This window comes from Podarcis erhardii, assembly GCF_964252035.2.
Source record: "Podarcis erhardii genome assembly, chromosome: 9".
NCBI classification, from domain to species: Eukaryota; Metazoa; Chordata; class Lepidosauria; order Squamata; family Lacertidae; genus Podarcis; species Podarcis erhardii.
This window is the reverse complement of record NC_138512.1, coordinates 77670627-77693220: the sequence shown is the minus strand read 5'-3', so window position 1 is coordinate 77693220 and position 22594 is coordinate 77670627. Positions and strand designations below refer to the sequence as shown.

Here is a 22594-nt window from a genome sequence, read left to right as displayed (position 1 = left end):
ATTGCTGGGCTAGGGCTGCAGAGTTTTCCATGGCAGTAGGGGCTGCGGATCTGACATCAGATATCCCTCTCTGTGGTTGGGGCTGTGTCCTTGATTCTGGAGAGAGAGATCTGATGTAGATTACGGCCCCTGGCATGTTCACCATAAGGGCCAGGGGACGATAGCCATAGTTGCCTTTTTCTGAAATTAAAATACCACAATATCATAGCCTTTCCTTGTAGAGACAGTATTGCTTCCAAGTTTCTCTCTGCCTCTGTTTCTTCATGAGTTTCTTTCATCCCCCCCAACACCTAGAACCACTTTCCTTGTGATGTAGAGCCTTCTACATTCTAGGAACACCTCCCATTCAACTTATGCCCTTTCCTGATTGGCTATCTGCCATGCCTAATAGGAATTGCACAGAAAGGATAAACCCAGGGGAAATGTTCATTTCATATCTAGTATATTGCTTCCCCCCAAAAAAGAATTGTTACTACAGTGGTGCCTCGCAAGACGAAATTAATTCATTCCGCGAGTTGCTTTGTCTAGCAATTTTTTTCGTCTTGCGGAGCGTGGATTCCCCGGGTATTAACGGTTTTACGAAAAAGGAAGCAAACCCGCAAGACGTTTTTGTCTTGCGAAACAAGCCCATAGGGAAATTCGTCTTGCAAAGCACCTCGAATAACGGAAAACCCTTTCGTCTAGCGAGTTTTTCGTCTTGCAAGGCATTCGTCTTGTGGGGCACCACTGTATAGTTTGCAAGGATGCTGCAAGGAGGGAGCTTTGGCACAAGACAGGAAAAGAGGAGTAAAGGGATCTGTCCTCCACCTCGATGTCAGAGCCCTTCCGACTGGCAGTCTGGAAACTAAGCTGATCTGGCTATTGGAGTTGGGAGTCTCTGAAGCAATTGATCTATGTCTACTATTCAAATAAACATGCTCATGTATTTGCCTACTCAGAGGTTAGGCTCATTGCAGGATTGCAGCTTTGATACGATGTACTGGGTTGTACTGTAATTCAGCGAGCAATACATTTTGACCTGATAGGCTCTTGCTTTCTAATCTGCATGAACGCATAAGCTGGCTTCTACTGAATATCCTCCTTTCTTTCTTCTTTCTGCTATTCCTGCATCGCTGCCTTGGCCCCAAAACAAGATTGCTGAATTGCTGAAGGACCCACAATGGAAGATGCATAATAGGGCCTTGTACTACTTTTCCAATGAGAAACAATCATGGGAAGAGTCCAGAAAGCGTTGTATTAAGAAAAAAACTTCATTAATTTCTGTCAGCAATGGTGAAGAACAGGTTAGCAGAACACTGGGATGCATAAAAGGCAAAGAAAAAGTCTCACAGGTGTTTTGTTTTTTGTTTTTTGCACATGAACATTTTATTGCTTCTAACTCTCCTGTGATCAGAAGAAAGGTGGAGGAGCACCTTTACAAGGCCTGTGCTCCAATGAAGGGAGCATATTAGAGGTGTGCAGAAATAGAAGCAACAACAGACAATTTAGACAAAATATTACACAGATACACATTAAAATGTTACATTAATAGAACGTTACTAATGAGCTCTTAATACAGGATGGCAAATATGGTCTAATAGGCATTACTGAAACCTGGTGGGATGAGACTCATGACTGGAATGTAGAAATTGAGGGTTATAACATGTTCAGAAGGAACAGAGCAAACAGGAAGGGAGGAGGAGCAGTATTATATGTAAAGGATACCTACAGTTATGGCGAGATCCATGACCTGGAGCACAGAAAGCAGGATGAGCGTATATGGGTAAAAATTGTAGGTGATTTGTAGGATTTCTGTCTCTCGGGGTCCCAGTTCTTTGGAAGAGATTCCACTGGGTCCTTATTGCTCAGCAATAAAACCTCACCTTCTTTTTCTCCAAAGCTGTGTCTGCCTGATCCTTGTTCACCCTAAGTGGGTACCGACTATACTTTCACATGCTTCACAACAAATTCCTCCATTGCCTCACTGACAATTTCATTTCTCAGAAGGTGGAATATGCAACAAGGGGATCATCTCTCTCAGACCTGGTCATCTCCAAAAGGGAGGAACTGATGGACAAAGTGGAAGTACTGAAGTGTGGGTCAAAGAGTGGAAAGAAGACCCACTTGCAGTTCGTTGGAGAGGACCATGCACAGTTCTGCTGACATCACAAAGAACTGTTAAGGTTGCGGGAGAGGTGCCATGGATTTACCATACACGAGTTAAGAGATCTGAAGGCCTTTTCAAGTCCATCAACCTATATAATGTCTTGTTTGGTTATTTACTCCATAGGCAACTGAAGTGTCATGGGGCCTTGGAACACAAGTCCACCTTGTTCATTCAGAGGTCTATAGTGTGTTGTGGAAAGAGTTCTGAAAGAAAGTGTGGTTATGATTTTCATAGAATAATGCTCTTTCTTTCTTTCTTTCTTTCTTTCTTTCTTTCTTTTTCCCTCCCTCCCTCCCTCCCTCTCTCTGGAAATGAATGTTAAAAGAGAAAGGAACAGGGGAATGTGAGATAGTAGTCATTTGCTTTGATTCAGCGATAAAACAGTTTTAATTTATTAGCAAACAAATGATCCCAAAATCAATCGTAGACATACTTTAGGCTGGAAATTACTTTTGTCACAAAGCCTGTAATGGTCTTACTCAGCATTTTAAAAATAAAATCTCAATCTATATATATTGCAGACTTTTCTGGGGGGGGGGGAAATGTGTTGTATATTAATGCTTATACAACAGATGGCTCCCTGTGGAGCTCAGAAATCACTGCCTAAGACCCTTCCTCAGGGACTACCAGAGTCACCTGCAGCTCAATGATCAAAGCAGCACCAGATGTCTGCATCTATGTGCCATATTAACTCCCTACAGTTCCTGAGAGTGATGCTATATTGTGAGCATTGTGTGACACTAAGCAGGCATCTAGACTGGTGCTAATGCTTCCCACAACCAAATAACCCTGACCGAGTAAGAGGCTCATCAGAGGCTACTTTGCTCCAGGTCCCTCTAAGCTGCACCTGGCCGAGTTCAACATACCTGCGCCTCCCCTGGGCTTTGCATGCTTCTTCTGACATGCACACATGGGCATTTGGTCCTTGAATTCTCAAAATAGGAGATGGCCAAGGCTGGGTTGAAAACTGTGCCAGGGGCCCCGTCAAAGTAATACCCCTTCACCTTACACTGGTGAGGAGCACAAGGTCATATCCACACCAATAGCGGTTTAGTCTTGCTGGCCACATGACCTGGAAAGCTGTCTGTGGACAAATGCTGGTTCCCTCGGCCTGAAAAGCAAGATGAGCGCCGCAACCCCACAGTCACCTTTGGCTGGTCTTAACTGTCCAGGGATCCTTTGCCTTTACTTTCTACCTAAACTACAGTTCCTGGGATCCTTTGTGGGAAAGGAATGTGCTTTGAGTGTCTGGTGTTGATGTGGCCAAAATGTGGTCTCCTAGTAACTTGAGAGGCGCCCTAAACATGCCTAAGGGAGTTCCTCCATATTCCTGCTTCACTTAATCAGAAACCAAGAGAGATTTCTTCTCACCAGTGGTTCCAGACCCACCAGCTGCCTGCTTTCTAATAATTAAAAGGTATTGCTGTTCTGAAGTGGTCAGCAAAGAACAGCCATCAATCTCTCACTGGGAAGCCCTGTTCTGTGACATCACTATTGCCCTTTTTGTGTAACTTGTAGTGTACAGTGGTACCTCAGGTTAAGTACTTAATTCGTTCTGGAGGTCCTTTCTTAACCTGAAACTGTTCTTAACCTGAAGCACCACTTTAGCTAATGGGGCCTCCTGCTGCTGCCGCGCCGCCGGAGCACCATTTCTGTTCTCATCCTCAAGCAAAGTTCTTAACCTGAAGCACTATTTCTGGGTTAGCGGAGTCTGTAACCTGAAGCGTATGTAACCTGAAGCGTCTGTAACCCAAGGTACCACTGTATAGATAGTGAATGTCAAAATAATAGAGATAGAAAGTAAGAACACAAGTGGTGTTGCATATGTAATACTTTACTTGATTGATTTAAAGCACCCAGATGGGTTTAGGCTCATTTTGAACAGAAATCACAGAGCACATTTTTATTCCCTTAAAGGCTTCTACAGTGGTGCCTCGCAAGACAAAATTAATCCGTTCCGTGAGGCTCTTCGTATAGCGGTTTTTTCGTCTTGTGAAGCAAGCCCATTGACAGCTTAGCGGATTAGCGCTATTAGCGGTTTAGCAGCTTTTAGCGGATCAGCTGATAAGCGGCTTAGGGCTTAGGAAAAGGGGGGAAAGGGGGGAAAAACCCCGCAGGAACTCGCAAGACATTTTCGTCTTGCGAACCAAGCCCATAGGGAAATTCGTTTTGCGAAGCGCCTCCAAAACGGAAAACCCTTTCGTCTAGCGGGTTTTCCGTCTTGCGAGGTGTTCGTCTTGCGGGGCACCACTGTACCTCTCCCATTTCTGATCTGGAGCCTTCTTGCAGATAAATGACATTTTGTGCCAACAGGCAGCATCGTGCCAACAATATCTGTGTCTGCATTTCTGTGTGATATAAACACAGTTGTCATCTGGTGGTGCGCTGGGCTGCTTCATCTCAGTATCCCAGAATCTGAAAAAAAGATGGCAGCACAAATCAATTCAAACTAAACGCTTTATTTTCTTCGTTGGAGCAATAAATATACGTATGCAGGAACATTGCGGAGATAGGTTTCTCACCAAGGGCTCCTGAGAAAACGAAGCAATCAATGATAACAGTTTCAAATGGCTACTAAATGTCTTGCAGCTATTAAATATCCCCCCCCTTGCACCTCCTTTACAATATTTTAAACTAAAAACCCAATGTTTTAGAATGTTCCTCTTGTTAGCAGAGGGAACAAGCCAGAAAGAAACCAGTGTCTGGCTTTTTATAATGTGTGAACCCAAACGCATATTTTGTTTCTCTCCAAACAAACCACTATCCCTCACCCCTAAAGAAAACCCATTGGCTTCCACTTGCCATCTACTTGAATAGAAATAAGTCATGAGTGGTATTCACTGCTAATTCTAATCAGACCTATTGAAGTTAATGGATTAAGCTAGGTCCATGCATAATGAAGAGCAGATCCCTGTGCCTGAACTAACACGGGAAAGTTTCAAAATCTGAGTGCAAACAAAAGTGACAAGAGCTAAGTTTCTAGACCCTATTGACAAATTAAAAGTTGACAAACGAAAATGGATTTCTGGGAGTCTGTCTGCAATAAAGGCATTAAGAATGTTTATTTACAAACTCACACTTCAAGAACTGCTGAACCATCAAGCCATTCCAATCCATTCAGTTTTTTGTTATTCTTCCTTAGTCCTATCCAGAAGTGTTTCTTAAACTTAGCTCCTTCATTGTTTATAAAGTCCTGCAAAAAAGCACAACCAGAAAGAAGAAATGAGTGTCTAGATTCCCCTTTCAAAGGTTTCCAGAGAGTGGCTCATCCCCAGGGAGACACTAAAACATTACAGACCTGTAAAATAATACTAATCTTGTGATAACTTATAGACGATCCCTTTTTATTATGGCTTAAGCTTTAGGGAACTAAAGTCCTCTTTGTCAGATGCATCTGATGAAGGGGGCTTGAGTTCTTTAAAGCTTATCCTATAATAAGAGGAGCTAGATTGTGTATTCCTTGGCATTGGGCAGTTGAGACAGATATGGGATTCTGCTGATTTACCACCTGCTTCTTTGTCCACCAGTCAAGGCGTGAGGACTAAGTCTCAGCCAGCTGTGCCCACCTGTGTACTCAGGGCAGCATCAGGGCAGACTGGAGGGTCAGGAAGGAAGAGTTTATGTGGTCTACAGAAATTCTCTCTCTCCAGGCTCTCTGTCCAATTAATGTGTTCCTGGCATTGGGCAGCTGGGACAGAAATGGGGTTCTGCTAATTTACCACCTGCCTCTCTGCCCAGCAGCCTCCCTGCCTGAGCTGATAGAGGACTGCTGGTTTTTAGGAACTTAAACATCCATGCTGAGGTGACCGGCTCTGGGATGCCTCAGGACATACTTCTACTCAACATTGTTCCAGAGTAGATTCCAATGTATAGTTTGCAGAGTAAAAATGTAAACAAATTTACAGGATTCCCCCCCAAATAGACCAGAGGCAATTGTATTTCATCCAGCAGAGCTTTACTGCTACTGAAGGCAAATTAGCATAATGGTGGTCACAAATCCAATACATTCAGGATTGGCCCTGTCCATAAGAAATCCAGTTGCAGCAGACCTAACTTAAACTTACAATAATTTATAATCAGTCTAAACCTTAACACTAAGCATACTATGTGCAGAACAGCACACCAGACGGAAAAGAGACAGAAAGAGAGAGTGAAAGATGGGCTCCTTCTGGCCCTACTTTTATAGCCAGCATGACCTTGACTGAAAAAGATAAGAGAACCAGTTTAAGCCAGCTGTATTCAGCTGTATGAAGACATAACCCAAACATCATGAACTTTCTGCTTGTTTTTTTCACACAGAGAAGGTTTCAGAACCTTCTTGAATTAGAATAGGAAAGATCTCTACACATCTGATCAATACTTTTTGTACTAAGAAATGCAAACTGAGAGTTACTGGCCCAAGGCGTGTGGCAGGCCACATTCTGGACCTATTTCTCAAGTAGGCAGGAACAAGGTGATCTGAAAGTGGGGGATATTCATATCAGCCCCTTGTCATGGTCAGAATGCTTCCTGTTGAGATCTTCTCTCCTCTGCAGAGGCAGAAGACCTATTTGGATGGTCTACCCTTGGAGGCTAATGGATCCACTGACTTTTCAGACAGCTCTGCTGGTTTTTCTGGATGATATGACTGGTGCTCCTGTTGAAGCCCTGGATTACCTCTGGAATATCTGACTGGCTCAGACTATTGACATCATCCAGCCCACATTTTACCAGCTTCCTTGCAAGAATATCATGGGGGACTTTGTCAAAAGCCTTACTGAAATCAAGGTACACTGTGTCCACAGCATTCCCTCGATACTCCAAGCCTGTAATTCCATTGAAAAAAGAAATGAGATTCATCACACCAACTGTTTTTGAGAAAGCCACGCTGGATCTTAATAATGACAGCATCCTTTCCTAAGAGCTGGTAGATCAACTATAAGCTCCTTATGCAGCCACACAGTTTCTTTAGGTGCCTCCCACTTCCCCCCTCGTTGCAATTGTCTTCATTTGTGCCTTCTATAATTCACCTTTAAGAAAATCCAAGCCATCTTGGACCTGCCCCCCTTCTCTTTGAGTATTTCTGACCATGGGATTCACACAGCAATTCCTTAAGCTTTTTGAAATCAGCCTTCTTAAAGTCCAGAGTGCATGTCCAACTACACTCAGTTTTTCTTTGCCTCTCTCTTATGAAACCCAGGAGAACATGATCACTTCCTCCCAAGATTGCCACTACTTCCACTTTGTCCATCAGTTCCTCCCTTTTGGAGATGACCAGGTCTGAGAGAGATGATCCCCTTGTTGCATATTCCACCTTCTGAGAAATGAAATTGTCAGTGAGGCAATGGAGGAATTTGTTGGACCTTCCATTCTTGGAAGAGTTTGAATTCTAACAAATATCAGGGTAGCTGAAGTCTCCCATGACTACTATCTCTCTCCTTTTTGAATGTTTGGTCATCTGCTCTAGGAAGTCCTTATCAAAGTCCTCTGTCTGAAGGGCTATAGCAGACACCCACAGTAAGACCACTGTTCTTTCCCTCACCTACAATTTTTACCCATATACGCTCATCCTGCTTTCTGTGCTCCAGGTCATGGATCTCGCCACAACTGTAGGTATCCTTTACATATAATACTGCTCCTCCTCCCTTCCTGTTTGCTCTGTTCCTTCTGAACATGTTATAACCCTCAATTTCTACATTCCAGTCATGAGTCTCATCCCACCAGGTTTCAGTAATGCCTATTAGACCATATTTGCCATCCTGTATTAAGAGCTCATTAGTAACGTTCTATTAATGTAACATTTTAATGTGTATCTGTGTAATATTTTGTCTAAATTGTCTGTTGTTGCTTCTATTTCTGTACACCTCTAATATGCTCCCTTCATTGGAGCACAGGCCTTGTAAAGGTGCTCCTCCACCTTTCTTCTGATCACAGGAGAGTTGGAAGCAATAAAATGTTCATGTGCACCCCCCCAAAAAAAAAACCTGTGAGACTTTTTCTTTGCCTTTTATGCATCCCAGTGTTCTGCTAACCTGTTCTTCACCATTGCTGACAGAAATTAATGAAGTTTTTTTCTTAATACAACGCTTTCTGGACTCTTCCCATGATTGTTTCTCATTGGAAAAGTAGTACAAGGCCCTATTATGCATTTTCCATTGTGGGTCCTTCAGCAATTCAGCAATCTTGTCTTGGGGCCAAGGCAGTGATGCAGGAATAGCAGAAAGAGAAAAGAAAGGAGGATATTCAGTAGAAGCCAGCTTCTGCGTTCATGCAGATTAGAAAGCAAGAGCCTATCAGGTCAAAATGTATTGCTCGCTGAATTACAGTACACCCCAGTACATCGTATCAAAGCTGCAATCCTGCAATGAGCCTAACCTCTGAGTAGGCAAATACATGAGCATGTTTATTTGACTAGTAGACATAGATCCATCTTTACTGTGATATCATTACTTTCCTTCCCCTTTTGGGGTGTGTGTCCATCGATGTATTTCTATACCAGTAGGGCTGAGCAAGACCCTCCCCTCTTGCCCCAGTGCCCAATTCAGAACCTTGGATCCCAGGAAGGTTCCTCACCTTGGATCCAAAATCCGAAGCAATATTTGGAAAATGTAAGTTTCAACCCTCCCTTTGACTTGCATTGGGAAAGCACGATAACCATAACTTTGTGTTTTCTGTTACAGATAGGTAGCCGTGTTGGTCTGCCATAGTCAAAACTAAATAAAAAAATTCCTTCCAGTAGCATCTTAAAGACCAACTAAGTTAGTTCTTGGTATGAGCTTCCGTGTGCATGCACACTTCTTCAGATACACTTCTTTCGTGTGCATGCACACTTCTTCAGGTATGTGCATGCACACGAAAGCTCATACCAAGAACTAACTTAGTTGGTCTTTAAGGTGCTACTGGAAGGATTTTTTAAAAAAAAAATTGTGTTTTCTGTTTCACAAGGTGCCTGAAAAGTGCAAACTTAGTAGCCCCCAACGCAGAGATTCAGACCTTCCCAGTTTCAGGCAGATTCAGAGCCCCTAAATGGGTATCTTCATACATCTTCAAGGTCAGGAGCTCCTAGTTATGAGCTCTCAGAAGCTGCAATCAGCTACACAGAACTGCTGCAGGCAGTTCCAACTCACTTCCTCATCCAGCCTGGCTTCTCCTAGGTGCTCTTCTGCTCCATACAACCCAGGTTGCACTTTGGGTTCTACTCTTCATTTGCCTTATGACCAATGTGGACATAACCCAAATACAGAAATGTGATTTCAGCTGATACATTTCCATTGGCAATTTTACTCTTCCTTTCCCACTCCCAAAGCTGGTAAGTTCAATTAACCTTCTGGAGCAGAGACTGAGGAAAGAAATGCACTAAATATTGTGTTTTCACCCAAACATACATCTCAGAACCAGCTTCAGCTACAACTAAGGTGCTGTGTGCATTGGATGGTAGGACATCTGCATCTTCAGGAGCTCTGTAAAAGAGGATTTCTTTTTAATCAGGTGCTGAGCCTCAGAGCGAGTTCCCCCCGTGCTCCAGTTTTTCAGCACCAGAGTTGCAAAGTAACTCACCGATATCAGATTTAATTTCATCATTTAGGAGAGTCGAGTTGAGCAGTTCGTCTGCTAAGCCTTGAGCTACAGCGAGTATTTCAAGGTCTAAAAGGTTTGAAACAATTCAAATCAGGGGAATTATACTATTAAGAAACCATTTCTCAAGAGTTTGCCACACCCTGGCATGAAACAAGAAGCAGAACTTTGGACAGCAGCACCAGTCCAGTAACAAAAGCCCTCTGGGAACACATAGTTGAAGAGATTAATGCCAGTACAAGGCATAGAGCTGCTTTGCACCATTAGTTATGTCTGTCATCTATGATGGATGGATAAAATGCTGGCACTATTTGTAAACTTTTATTTATTTATCCAACAATAGCAGCAACAGGCATTATTTAACACAATTTCATTGTGAAAGAAACCTGCTCCAGAGTTTCAGTTTGCCCACAGACAGCTTTCCAGATCCTGTGACCAGCATGACTTAATCGCTTCTGGTGCAACAGAACACCGTGATGGAAGCCAGAGCACATGGAAACGCTGTTTACCTTCCTGCCGTAGCAATACCTATTTATCTACTTGATCTGGTATGCTTTCAAACAGATGCTTCTGGTTGTTGTTTTTTTTTCAGGTTATGGACGCGCCAAAACCTGGAAGTACCGGAATGGGTTACTTCTGGGTTTCGGCGGTCACACATGCTCAGAATCGCAACCCGCGTGTGTGCAGATGTGGTGCTGAGGGTTGTGAACATGCCTCCCGCATGGATCACGTTCGCAACCCGAGCATCCACTGTATTGCTTTTTAGGCTGAAGGAGCTGGCGTTTGCCCACAGACAGCTTTCCAGATCCTGTGACCAGCATGACTTAATCGCTTCTGGTGCAACAGAACACCGTGATGGAAGCCAGAGCACATGGAAACGCTGTTTACCTTCCTGCCGTAGCAATACCTATTTATCTACTTGATCTGGTATGCTTTCAAACTGCCAGGTTGGCAGGAGCTGGGACAGAACAACGGGAGCTCATTCCATCGCGCGGAACCGCTGACCTTAATATCTGCAAGCCCAAGAGGCTTGGTGATTTAGACCACAGCGCCACCCCTGCAAATAGCCTTTGTATGCATACTTGAATAAGTAAGGTCTGTAATCAAAAATGTGGACAAGAATCTGAAGAAGTGTGCATGCACACGAAAGCTCATACCAAGAACTAACTTAGTTGGTCTTTAAGGTGCTACTGGAAGGATTTTTTTTTATTTTATGTGGACAAGAGTTGGCCCAGCAACTGCAACAGCAATCCCTCTCTCTGTTCAATGTCATCTGTGGAAATGGTAGCAGTGCACATTATGTACACGCATGCTTCTGATTTTGTGCAAATATGAGGGATCCAGCAGAGCATATTTTAAATAATTGTGGGAACTGCAGGAGATGAGATGAAACTTCGGAGGGCACAGTGGGCATAAAAAGTGGAGCAGCAGAAAGTGACTATTGCTCCCCCAAACCAGAAATACAGTAACAGAACAAAGCATTCGCAACTCCAAGTAGAGCAGTTTGGAGCCTGATTCCCCCTACCTCAACCTTTTGAGTCCACGGCTCCCTTGACCAACTACATTCTTTCTGTGGCACTCCTGTGGGGCTTAGGAGCCCAGTTATGTCACCCCTTGCCTGCAGAGCTGGCAGCCTCTCACCCTTTTTTGAACACCCTCCCTTGTGGAGTGTTCCCTCAGCCTCCTCTCCTCTCCTTGAGAGTCTTCCAGGCAGTCATTGCTGCCACCTCTGGTCTCTGAACTGCCCCCCACCCCCACCCCAAAGAGAGATGCTTCCTCACACTGCCTCACAGGGGCCTGGAACTTGTCTGTCCATTCCCAACAGCAAGGGCAGGTGAACTGGCTGTCTGGGCTCCCTCGACCACTTGCTTGCTTACTCCAAGCCCGCTTCAGCTCCTGGCAACCAGCACCCCCTGGCCAGCCCCAGAGGCACCATTTGCTTGGGGAGCTTGTAGCCAGGGCTGCTGCAACAAACAGCTGTGCAAGCCATTGGGAGGCAGAGATGTGAGAGGGCATCAGAGGAGGGAGGGAAAGAGGGATAGAGGCCAGTGTTGCCCATGGCACCCCTAACCATCATTCAAGGCACCCCAGGGTGCCACGGCACAGTGGTTGAAAACCACTGCCCTAACACTGGATTATTCCTATATTGGATAAACCCAACTTTATGGGGGGGAAGCATCACAATTGCTGTTGCTTGAGGGTAACATCATGTGGACCATGCAACTTAAATGCAAACACACAGAAAACTCCAGTGTGGACAAGTGCTAGAACTGTCCATGTAATGCATCTGATTTTGAATCCCTTTTATGTTCCTTTCCTGCTGGGATGCCTTGGGCCAGCACAGGGTCTCTCCAGGAGACATGGGTTCTTGGGTTGGTGTTTTTTGGATATTGTGAATGTAGGTATTTGTGTAGGGAAAGGGGAGCCAGGCAAACTTCCCACTCCCATTGAGTTTCGATTTTAGGTTGGCAGATTTTTCTTCTTCTGCCAGGTCTTTCAGAGATTGCCTTCTAACAAGTTTTTGTTACCAAGTAATACATGTGGGGTGTCATGTAGATCGTTCTGTGCTGTGATCTGCCCGGCAAATTATGGGTGAAGAATGAGCTCTAAATGCTGAAAATAAATCAATATCGCCCTCAAAAGACCCACCACTTGCTCATCACTTTACACTGCATTAAACTTTTGCCAAAGCAGTTTTTCTTCCAGCTGAGATGCATCCCTGAAATCACTTCTGCTGGGAGAAAACACCCCAGGGTTGGGCAGAAGGATAAAGAAGGAGATTTCCTTCACATTCCTACTGCTTTACATTGCTTACCATCCACGCCTACAGAAGATGGATCATATTCTTCAACAAAATTCCGAATCTGTTTTACTCCGGAAAAGAATGACCGCTGTTCTGCCCATAATGTACAATCTAAAAAAGAGAAGTTGGGAGAAAATAAACGGTGCTCCAACAACCAACAGTCATTTGCCAGAGAATGACATGGCTCTTGTGGGATAACCAGCCTCCTATAACCAACACAAGTCTAATAATACATGAAGGTATTATATCACTCACACTCACCCTGGGGAGGAAAAAAAAAGGCAAGCCTATTGTTCCCTCATCTACCTTGTGAACTCCTGCATTTAAAGATGTCTGAGCTAGTTGCTCCAAGTTCAGAATGCATGATTTTCTACAAGCCATCCTTGTGTTCCTATAACAATAGCTTAGGAGCTTTGTCCATTTCTTAAAAATGCAATTAAAAATGTTTTTTTAAAAAAAGGAAGGAAGGAAGGAAGGAAGGAAGGAAGGAAGGGGAAGGTGATGCTGATGAGCTTGTGGAAGTAGCAACCCTCATAGTAGGACTTTCCCATGAATGCTTCAACTGAGACTCCTGCATCACAGGGCGTTGGACTAGATGACTTGTAGAAGTCTGCAATTTTGTGAGTCTATGATTCTATGATTCCCGTGCCAGTGTCTCTGCAGTTCACCTGCATGGGACTGGGGGTGGGGCGGGGGGGGGGCAGCAATATCAGGTCCCCACGGGGAGCACTGGGTTGTTTCATTGGCAGGCCTTCACAGCACCCTTTCACAACTGTGACCATCTGAGCTTCATTGAAGCCTGTGGCTTAGATAATTTGTGTTCCTATGAAGAGGAAATAGTAATGGAAGAAACTTACCTGGTGGATTTTTAGGAGCCATTTGAATTGGTGTCTCATTTTCTTCTCTATATGTGGGACCATAAAGTAAATTGCTAAGTCAATATTTAAATTAAAAGGGGAGTCACAATGGGTTATTGCATAGGCAGTGCTGGCATTGGGGACACCCCCCCCCCAAAAAAATATTAATATTATTGTAACCTGTAAAGCACACTGTTAAGAAATTTGTGGGCACTTTTCATTTTCCTCTGACCCTACTTTTTAAAACTCCTCGCCCAAATCATTTCTATAAACAACCCATGCTAACACAGCATTTGTCTGTTAAAGTGGCATGTAGCCCAAAACAGCACAATGCTACATTTGTTCATAGTTAAGGTGCCAAATTAATATTGTTTTTGTCACATAAGACTAACATGGCTACTCTGAAAACGTTATCATAATGCCAATTCCTTCACATTTAACTGATTATTTAGAGCAGTTCCGTTTCTTTGGGGGTTCACTGTTCTTTCTGTTATCAAAAAAAGAAATACACACATGATAAAAATTATATTGAAGACCTAGTGTTCAAATTCCATCTCCTGACGCAAAACATAAATGTGACATTTGTTTAAAACATGTATGTAACACTAATGTACAGTATAAAACACTTTTGAAAGGCTTGAGGATACAATTTAGAATCTATGTAGTAATATTTCCCTACCTTACATTGCTCCTTTTTCGATGTTGTAGCACCCTGTTCCTCTTGCCTTCTCTCTTTTCTTTTCTTTTTTAAAAAAAATATTTATTAAAATTTTTAAGGGTTACAAAAAACAAAAGTAAAAGTAATAACACCATATTAAACAAAAACAAAACAACACATCACAACAAAAGGAAGAAAAAAACAAAAAAAAACACAAAAACAAAAAGAAAAAGCACAACTAATCTTCCCAACTTATCTTTCATTTGCTTGTTTCCTTGACCTCCTCACACCTCCCTTTTTTGTATTCTAATTCGATTAACTATTTCAGCAAATCCTTTCCATCTTTTCCAATTTTTGTTCTGTATTTTATCTCAATATAATGTAACTTTACTTTCCCTCCTTTCACCAATTTTTAAACCTTATTTTAACATTAATAATAAAATACTTATATATGCTTAACTCCTTATAACATTTCTGCTAAATCCATAAAATATCAATCCACCATTTTTCTATCACTCATTAATTTTGCGATATTTCTATATATAAACTTTAAATCTTCCAATCTTCTTCCATCAACTCCTCTCCCTGCTTTCGGATTCTGCCAGTCCTTTCCGTCAATTCCATATAGTCCATCAACCTGGAGATCTTATGTCCGAGGCTCTTAACTCTTTTCCAGGTCCCTTCTGCAGATCTTCTTCATATTCTTTAATGCTAGAGAGCAAATCTCGAGAGAACGCCATCCTAGCATTACTTTTATTCCTTCTGGACAGTTCAGCCAAATTTCCATAGTTGAAGCTAGAGTCTATACAGTGTTTCAGGACGTATTTCAAGATTCCTCCAAATCCAAAGGCCCCCAAAACTTCAATCTCCTTCAAATCCAAGTCCATGTCCCAAAAGTCAATTAATCCCTGGATAGAGAGATCTTTCCAACTTTCCTTCTTCAGTCCAAGCTGGGATCCAATCCTCAAAATCTGGCTTTTTCTAGATTCAATCATAAAAGGCCTCAATTTATAGTCCTCAATTTGCTTCTGTAGAACTAAGGATCCTGCTTGTGTTAGTTTAGGTTCAAAAACAACGACTTTCTCCTTTTCCTCCACCATTTGTTCTGCCAAGGTAGGTTCCTGTGCCAGGTCCTGAATTATTTCTGTGTTGGTGCTCGCTTTTTGTCTCATATTAGTCACTTTCTGTTCCAAATTATCAGTTTTAAAAGTCATGTAATCCATCTTTTTATGAATCTCTTCCAGCAAATAGTTTGTCTTACATAATGCAGTCAAAATAACTTCTCCTATCAACATTTTGAATAGTCCAAGGTCAATCTCTGGTTCTCAGAATCCTTATCTTGCAGCTGGAGACCTCCCAGTTACACTCCTATAACAATTTCAAAGGCTCCCTCTAGAGGGAAACAGTCTCCACTTGTATCAGTTCTTTCAAGCACAACTCAGGCATTAAACATAGTTTCGATTTTCAGTTACTTTTTCCTCCATTTTAAAACTGACAAACTGGAACGTGTCCAGAGGAGGGCAACCAAGATGGTCAAAGGCCTGGAAACGATGCCTTATGAGGAACGGCTAAGGGAGCTGGGCATGTTTAGCCTGGAGAAGAGGAGGTTGAGGGGTGATATGATAGCCATGTTCAAATATATAAAAGGATGTCACATAGAGGAGGAAGAAAGCTTGTTTTCTGCTGCTCCAGAGAAGCGGACATGGAGCAATGGTTCCAAACTACAAGAAAAAAGATTCCACCTAAACATTAGGAAGAACTTCCTGACAGTAAGAGCTGTTCGACAGTGGAATTTGCTGCCAAGGAGTGTGGTGGAGTCTCCTTCTTTGGAGGTCTTTAAGCAGAGGCTTGACAACCATATGTCAGGAGTGCTCTAATGGTGTTTCCTGCTTGGCAGGGGGTTGGACTCGATGGCCCTTGTGGTCTCTTCCAACTCTATGATTCTATGATTCTATGATTCTATGAAAAGCAGAAGAGGACAATGGAAACAGTATCTTGCTCTTATTTTACTAGCTGTCAAATCCGTTCTGTCAATAAACTTTCCCCAGGCATCATCTGGCAGCCCTTTCCCAGGTTCAGAGCTGTGGTAATTTGATCTTCCCCTCACTCCTGCAGGCTTACTAAGTTCAAAATTTCCCCCCTCTTCACCTGCTTCCAAGGGGGGTTTTGTATTTTTAACCGATGGAGATTTAATCCTTTATCAAAAGCTTTCAAAGACTTTAGCTTGTAACGTCTTTGCTTCAGTCTATTTACAAAAGTGGAAGGCGGACTTCCTGTTTATGACCTTCCCGCTTTCGGCACCAAATTAAGGTACTTAAAGATCCAATTTTCCGTTCTACTCACAGGTAGTTGTTTAAAATCCAACTGTCCACTGGAAAAAGTCAGCGCTCTCCAGCAACGGCAATGCGGCTTCACTCCGTGAAAGAAGCAGTCGATTCAAAGCACCGCGCCAGGACTTCCGGGTTAGCGCCAACGTCTAATGGCGGATTCCCTCCGAGCTCCGGAGGGAATCGGCTCAGTAGGGATCGGGTTCTGCCACGCCGGCGAAGCGGGGACCCTTAGAAACCACAGGCGCAGAAGCCTGTGGACTTGGTGACTCAGCGGGCACCATTTGCGCGCCCCCGACCTGCGAAGGAGCCTTTTTAAAGGCTTCGGAACGGGGGACGGGGAGCGGCGTGGTGCTGAGAGTCCTCCGCTTCCCCTGCTGAGTGAAGCCGCATGCCATGGACGGAGAGCGCTGACTTTTTCCTGAGAACATTCGGACTAAAAAGCAACAACCCCTGAGTAATACAGAAATTGGACTTAAAAAGGAAATTTTCTCTTTGAATTTGGTACGACCGGGGAAGATACAAAAAGGAAGTCTGTCTCCCCGCCTTGTAGACAACTTAAAGCAAGGACTAAATAACTAAGGTCGAGAGAATATCTTTTATTGTAATTGAACAAAGTTATTAATTTCACGATTGGACAGTATAAGTAATTTTGCTGGAGGATAAGTGTGGATTTTGAGAGCTGTGCAACCCCCCGGGACCCGGGAGTGATCAGCGAGAGAGCCTGTTGGAAAGATACAGAAGACTTTGACAGCTGTCAAAATTAGCTGTCAAAGTTGGGGAATACAAAGTAACATTGTTTTTGCTGTCTTTGCCAGTTGGATTTGCTACATTTTGGTTATAAACTGCCAAAAAATAAGCTATTTTGATTTTGGGACTGGAACTAGAAGGATAGTAAATATCCACAATCCCTCCAGTGTTGAATGGTTTCTTTAAATGTAAAGGTTCATCATTGTTCCACCTAATGTGCATGTCTTTAAGGGGCTAGAGCAAGGGCCAGAGCAAGATAACGAGACCCAGCTTTACAGCTGTGAAACATAGCAGGTGCTGCTGAGTTGCATTGATTAAGGTGTGTCAGCATTTGCATGTAGTATATAAGGAGCAGCACCTAGCTCTCCCATTACCCTGGGGGTTGGGTTGGTGGTTGGGTCTGGTTTGTTGTTAATGTATTTAGTGTATAAGGAGTTTTTGTTTTCTTGTAATTAAAACCTTGTTTAAGTTATTTTTGAGTCCCTTTCTTTTTAATGCATGGTCTCCCCAGCAAGCTCTCTGCAGCGCTAGCATACTGCAAAGAGCCAACATCTTTGGTTATGGGCCCAGCTGCTGAGTGGATGACTGCATATTTTTGGACTCTGAGAAAGGTTTGAAAACTCCTTCTCCTGTTAGTGTAGTTTTTGTGGGTCTGGAAGATTTCCAGAATGGTTGACCGGGTTCCTGAAGCTGAGAAGGCTCTGGTCTTCCCACAGCTAACAGATGAGAACTATAGTTTATGGTCTTTTCGGGTGGAGGCGCTTTTGACCTCTAGGGAAGTATGGACCTATGTAACTGAAGACCCTCCTGACCCTGTGACTAATGCTTGGTCGAAAGGAGATGCAAAAGCCAGGGCGATAATTAATTTGGCAGTCAGCGACCAGCAAGTAGTCTATATAAGGAATAAGAAAACTGCCAAAGAAATGTGGGACAGTCTTGCAGCAGTGCATGTTAGAAAAGAGTCAGCGTCTGCATTGACGTTTTTTAAGCAGCTGTACCAGACGAAGTTGCAGCCTGGTGGTGATTTGGCAGCACACTTGAGACGTCTGGAGGCAATACGTGGCGAATTAATTCGAAGGGACATGGACATACCTGATATTCAGTATGTTTTTATCATTCTTTGTTCCCTTAATGAGGACTTTGATGGTATAGCTAGCCAGATATATGCCGTCCCACCAGCACAATTAACTGTGGAAGGGGTGACGGCAAGATTAATGGGTGAGTTGGATAGAAGGGAGGCTTGTGCCATAGGCACTCCTATTTCCAGAAGTAATGAGGTACGCCATATGCAAACTTGTGGTGATGCGACTGCATTTAAAGCTGCAAAGCGTTGTTGGTTCTGCAATAAGCAAGGACATTTTGCAAAGGACTGCAGAGCCAAAAGAAAGCAAAGTACTCCCAAGCCTGTTTCTGTTCATCAGTCACGGTTGTCATCTCAGCAGCCAACATCACACCGTAAAGACAGAAATGAGCTGCGAGCTTTTCATGCTCGGACAACAGATCGTAAAAGAATTAAAGATGCCAAGTGGAAGTCTTTTATTATCGACTCAGGAGCATCTCGGCACATTTGCAATGATCGAAGCTTGTTTATTTCTTTCGAAGAGGAAATTGGTAATGTACATTTAGCCAATTCACAAGTCTTGCAGTCGCTTGGCAGGGGTACTGTTAAACTTGACTCTTTAAACATAATAATAGCGAACTGCATTTACTGCCCGTCAGTGGACAATTTATTGTCAGTAAGGTGTTTTGCTCATGAAGGCATAACTGTGCGTTTCTTAAAGTCAATGTGTGAGTTTTTCGATGGGAACAAACGTCTATTATATGCCCGGGAATCTGATGGTTTATATAGACTGTATTTTCGCACCTACTCCCAATTGCCTATAAACTGCAGAGCAGCACAGCCAAGCCAGGGGTTGAGGAATGTAAGGCCACATTCTGGGTGTGTCCATGAGGCGCACAGAATTCTGGGACACCTGAATTTTGCTGATGTAATTAAGACAAAGAATATTGTTAATGGCCTCAACTTAAAACCATGTAAATTCTTTATGCAATGTTTATCCTGTTGCAAGAATAAGATTAAGGTTGCACGCAAGGGTAGGTGCTCAGATAGGAAAGTAACTGAGCCATTTGAACGTGTACATTGTGATTTAGTTGGGCCACTCCCACCATCATTAGGAGGTTCAAAGTACTGGCTCACCCTCATAGACCAGTATAGTAGATATTGTTGGACTTATGCAATAGCTGAAAAGTCACAAGCATTTGAGAAGTACAAAGTTTTTTGCAACTGGGTAAAAACGCACTTTAACAAACCAATTAAGAACCTGTTTTCTGACCGGGGCGGGGAATTTGTTTCTGAGGATTTTGAGAAATTCCTGGAAGCGCAGGGGACTACTCATGAGTTATCTTGCCCCTGAAGTCCCTGGCAAAATGGGCTTGTTGAAGTTGTGCAGCGTGACCTGCAGGCAGGGGTTAAAACGTATCTGCACGATGCTAATCTGCCCAAAGACTTTTGGGCTGAAGCGCTTAATGCGTTTTGTTATGTCAGGAATCGCAGTTATCATTCTGGTTTAGATGTCACCCCCTATGAGAAGCTGTTTAAAAAACGCCCTAATCTGAAATACCTACGCATTTGGGGTTCAGATGTAATTATGCATTATCCCGCTAAGCAGAAATTGGGTGAGCGTAGTGTTCAGGGAAAATTAATGGGCTACCAGCAGGGGGCATACAGAATTTACATACCAGCAACTGGCAAATTTCATATTACCAGAAGCATGATACAAACTGTAAATTGGAATGGAGTTGCTGTTTTCCAAGATACTGATGGTATAGATAGTACTGAGGAAGAAGAGGAAGAAGCAGCAGCAGCAGGAAATGGTGCTTCTGAATTAATGGAAAAAGACAAAAAGCCTGTTGAATCTGATAATTTGTTTGATGATTTAAAGTCACAGGCACCCGAGGGGAGGTTAGATTCTCTTGATTTTTCTGACCGTGAGCTTAGCCTACAGGCAACTCTTCAATCTGACAGTGATGATTTACAACCTGAAACTAGTAATTTACTTAGTCCCATTAAGTCTGAGGAGTCTGACTCTCCTTCTGGACTAAGACGTTCAGATAGAAAGAGGCAGAAGCCACAACGATTTGCAGATGAACATTTTAATACTGTGTATGCCAATAAGGTGGTTTTTGAGCCAAAAAGCTACAGTGACATTCAGAATTTACCTAAGCACCAAGCTGCAAATTGGTATAAAGCTATGAACTCTGAGATAGCTTCTTTAAAAGAGCATAACACTTGGTCTCTTGTACCACAAACCCCAGATATGAGACTTATTGATTCAAAATGGGTTTATAGAGCTAAAATGAATGACAAAAATGAAGTTGTAAGGTACAAAGCAAGATTAGTTGCTAGGGGTTTTCAACAAATTCCAGGCGAAGATTATGATTTGTGTTATTCACCAAGTGTAAAATATGAAACAGTTAAACTTTTGTTAAAAGATGCATCACAACGTGGACATTCTGTTTATCACCTAGATATAAAAACTGCATATTTGTTTGCAGATTTAAAAGAACAAATTTTTATGCGTGTTCCTGAAGGCATAGATGCTGCTGAAGGTTTGGTATGCAAATTAAATAAATCCCTTTATGGTCTGCACCAAAGTGGAAGGAATTGGCACCAAACTTTAGCAAAAGAATTGCTGGATATTGGTTTTTCACAAGGAAAGGCAGAGAATTGTGTGTTTATAAAGGAAAGGGCAAACTCTGTAACAAAAATGTGTGTATGTAGATGACGTGTTAATTTCTACAAAAACTAAACAGGAATATGAAGAGGTAGTTTCACAGTTACAGAAGAAATTTGATGTGGTGGAATTAGGCATAGCTAAAAATTACTTATCCATGCAAATTGAGAAAGGCAAAAATGGATCTTTTCTGGTTCATCAAACTGCAAAAATTGATGATCTTGTTGAAATGCTACATTTAGAAAATGCAAATGGGAAGGAAACGCCTATGGTGTGTGGTTTCACCTTTACAGGTGAAGATAAGCCATTTCCTAACAAAACTTTGTATCGTTCTGCTATAGGCAAGCTAAATTTCATTCAAAGAATCTCAAGACCAGATATAACTTATGCTTTTCACTTTCTGGCAAAAATTGTGGAAAAGCCTACTACACAATGTTTCTCTGCTCTTAAGAGAGTGGTAATGTACCTTAAACATACCAAACATTATAGGTTGCAGTTTACATCAAGTATTGACAAAGGTTTTGAAATTTTCTGCGATACATCTCATGCAGTGGAACAAAATAATTGCAGGGGTGTGTCTGGTATGGTGTTTTGTTATAACGGTTGTCCATTTGAATGGAAGTCCCAGACACAAGCCATCATTTGTCTCTCCACAACAGAGAGTGAATTATGTGCATGCGTTCAGGCCACTCGTGATGTAGAATGGTATCTGCAAGTATTTGCAGACCTACAGATGCATGTAACACTACCAGTAAAAGTTTACCTTGATTCCCAGAGTGGACTCGCTATCCTATGTTCAGAAACCAATACGCAGCGCACTAGAGTCTTAAGATTACGTTTGCAGTTTGTAAAGAAATTAATTGCTGACGAAATGATTGTATTTGAATATGTCCCAGGTGATAATCAAATTGCGGACATTTTTACAAAAGCACTTCCAAAGGTTACACATGAAAAACATGTACAAAGTATGCTTTATGTTTTTGTTCCACAATGATGAACCGCAGGGGAAATGTTGAATGGTTTCTTTAAATGTAAAGGTTCATCATTGTTCCACCTAATGTGTATGTCTTTAAGGGGCCAGAGCAAGGGCCAGAGCAAACTAACGAGACCCAGCTTTACAGCTGTGAAACATAGCAGGTGCTGCTGAGTTGCATTGATTAAGGTGTGTCAGCATTTGCATGTAGTATATAAGGAGCAGCACCTAGCTCTCCCATTACCCTGGGGGTTGGGTTGGTGGTTGGGTCTGGTTTGTTGTTAATGTATTTACTGTATAAGGAGTTTTTGTTTTCTTGTAATTAAAACCTTGTTTAAGTTATTTTTGAGTCCCTTTCTTTTTAATGCATGGTCTCCCCAGCAAGCTCTCTGCAGCGCTAGCATACTGCAAGAATGGCTGGAAGTGGAAAAATACTCACTGAGTTGAACAAGACTTTTTATCTCCTGGGAAAGCTTCAAGAACAAAATAATGTTTTGGCTACAGGGGTCATGGGACTGAATGAAACAGTAAACAACGTTACTGAAAATGGAAGGGACTTGACTCAAGTCTTTGTCTTTGAACCAAAAGCCCCTGTAGCAGAAACAAAAGACTTTGCAGCTGAGCAGGGAAAGAAATTTGACAAATTTGAGAAAGTGGAACAAGTGGAAGAGAAACATGAGGATCTGGAGGGAAAGGAAGGAGGAGTTATAATGTTGCAGAAGGCTAAGGAAGGCCAGAGGCCTGACAGGAAGGTCATAAAGGAAAATAAGAATTGGATGATCAAGATTTGGC

The 22594-nt window shown here is 42.6% G+C and overlaps 1 long non-coding RNA gene across 1 annotated transcript; it reads right to left on the bottom strand.

The window, feature by feature from the left end:
* Positions 1-4405: 4405 nt before the first annotated feature.
* On the bottom strand, positions 4406-12638 carry LOC309349764. Its single transcript, XR_014160173.1, has 5 exons — positions 12516-12638; positions 9683-9769; positions 8158-8312; positions 5224-5339; positions 4406-4561 (listed from the first exon to the last, which is right to left on the bottom strand). It is a non-coding gene; the product is annotated as an uncharacterized lncRNA (long non-coding RNA).
* Between the last annotated feature and the right edge of the window lie 9956 nt (positions 12639-22594).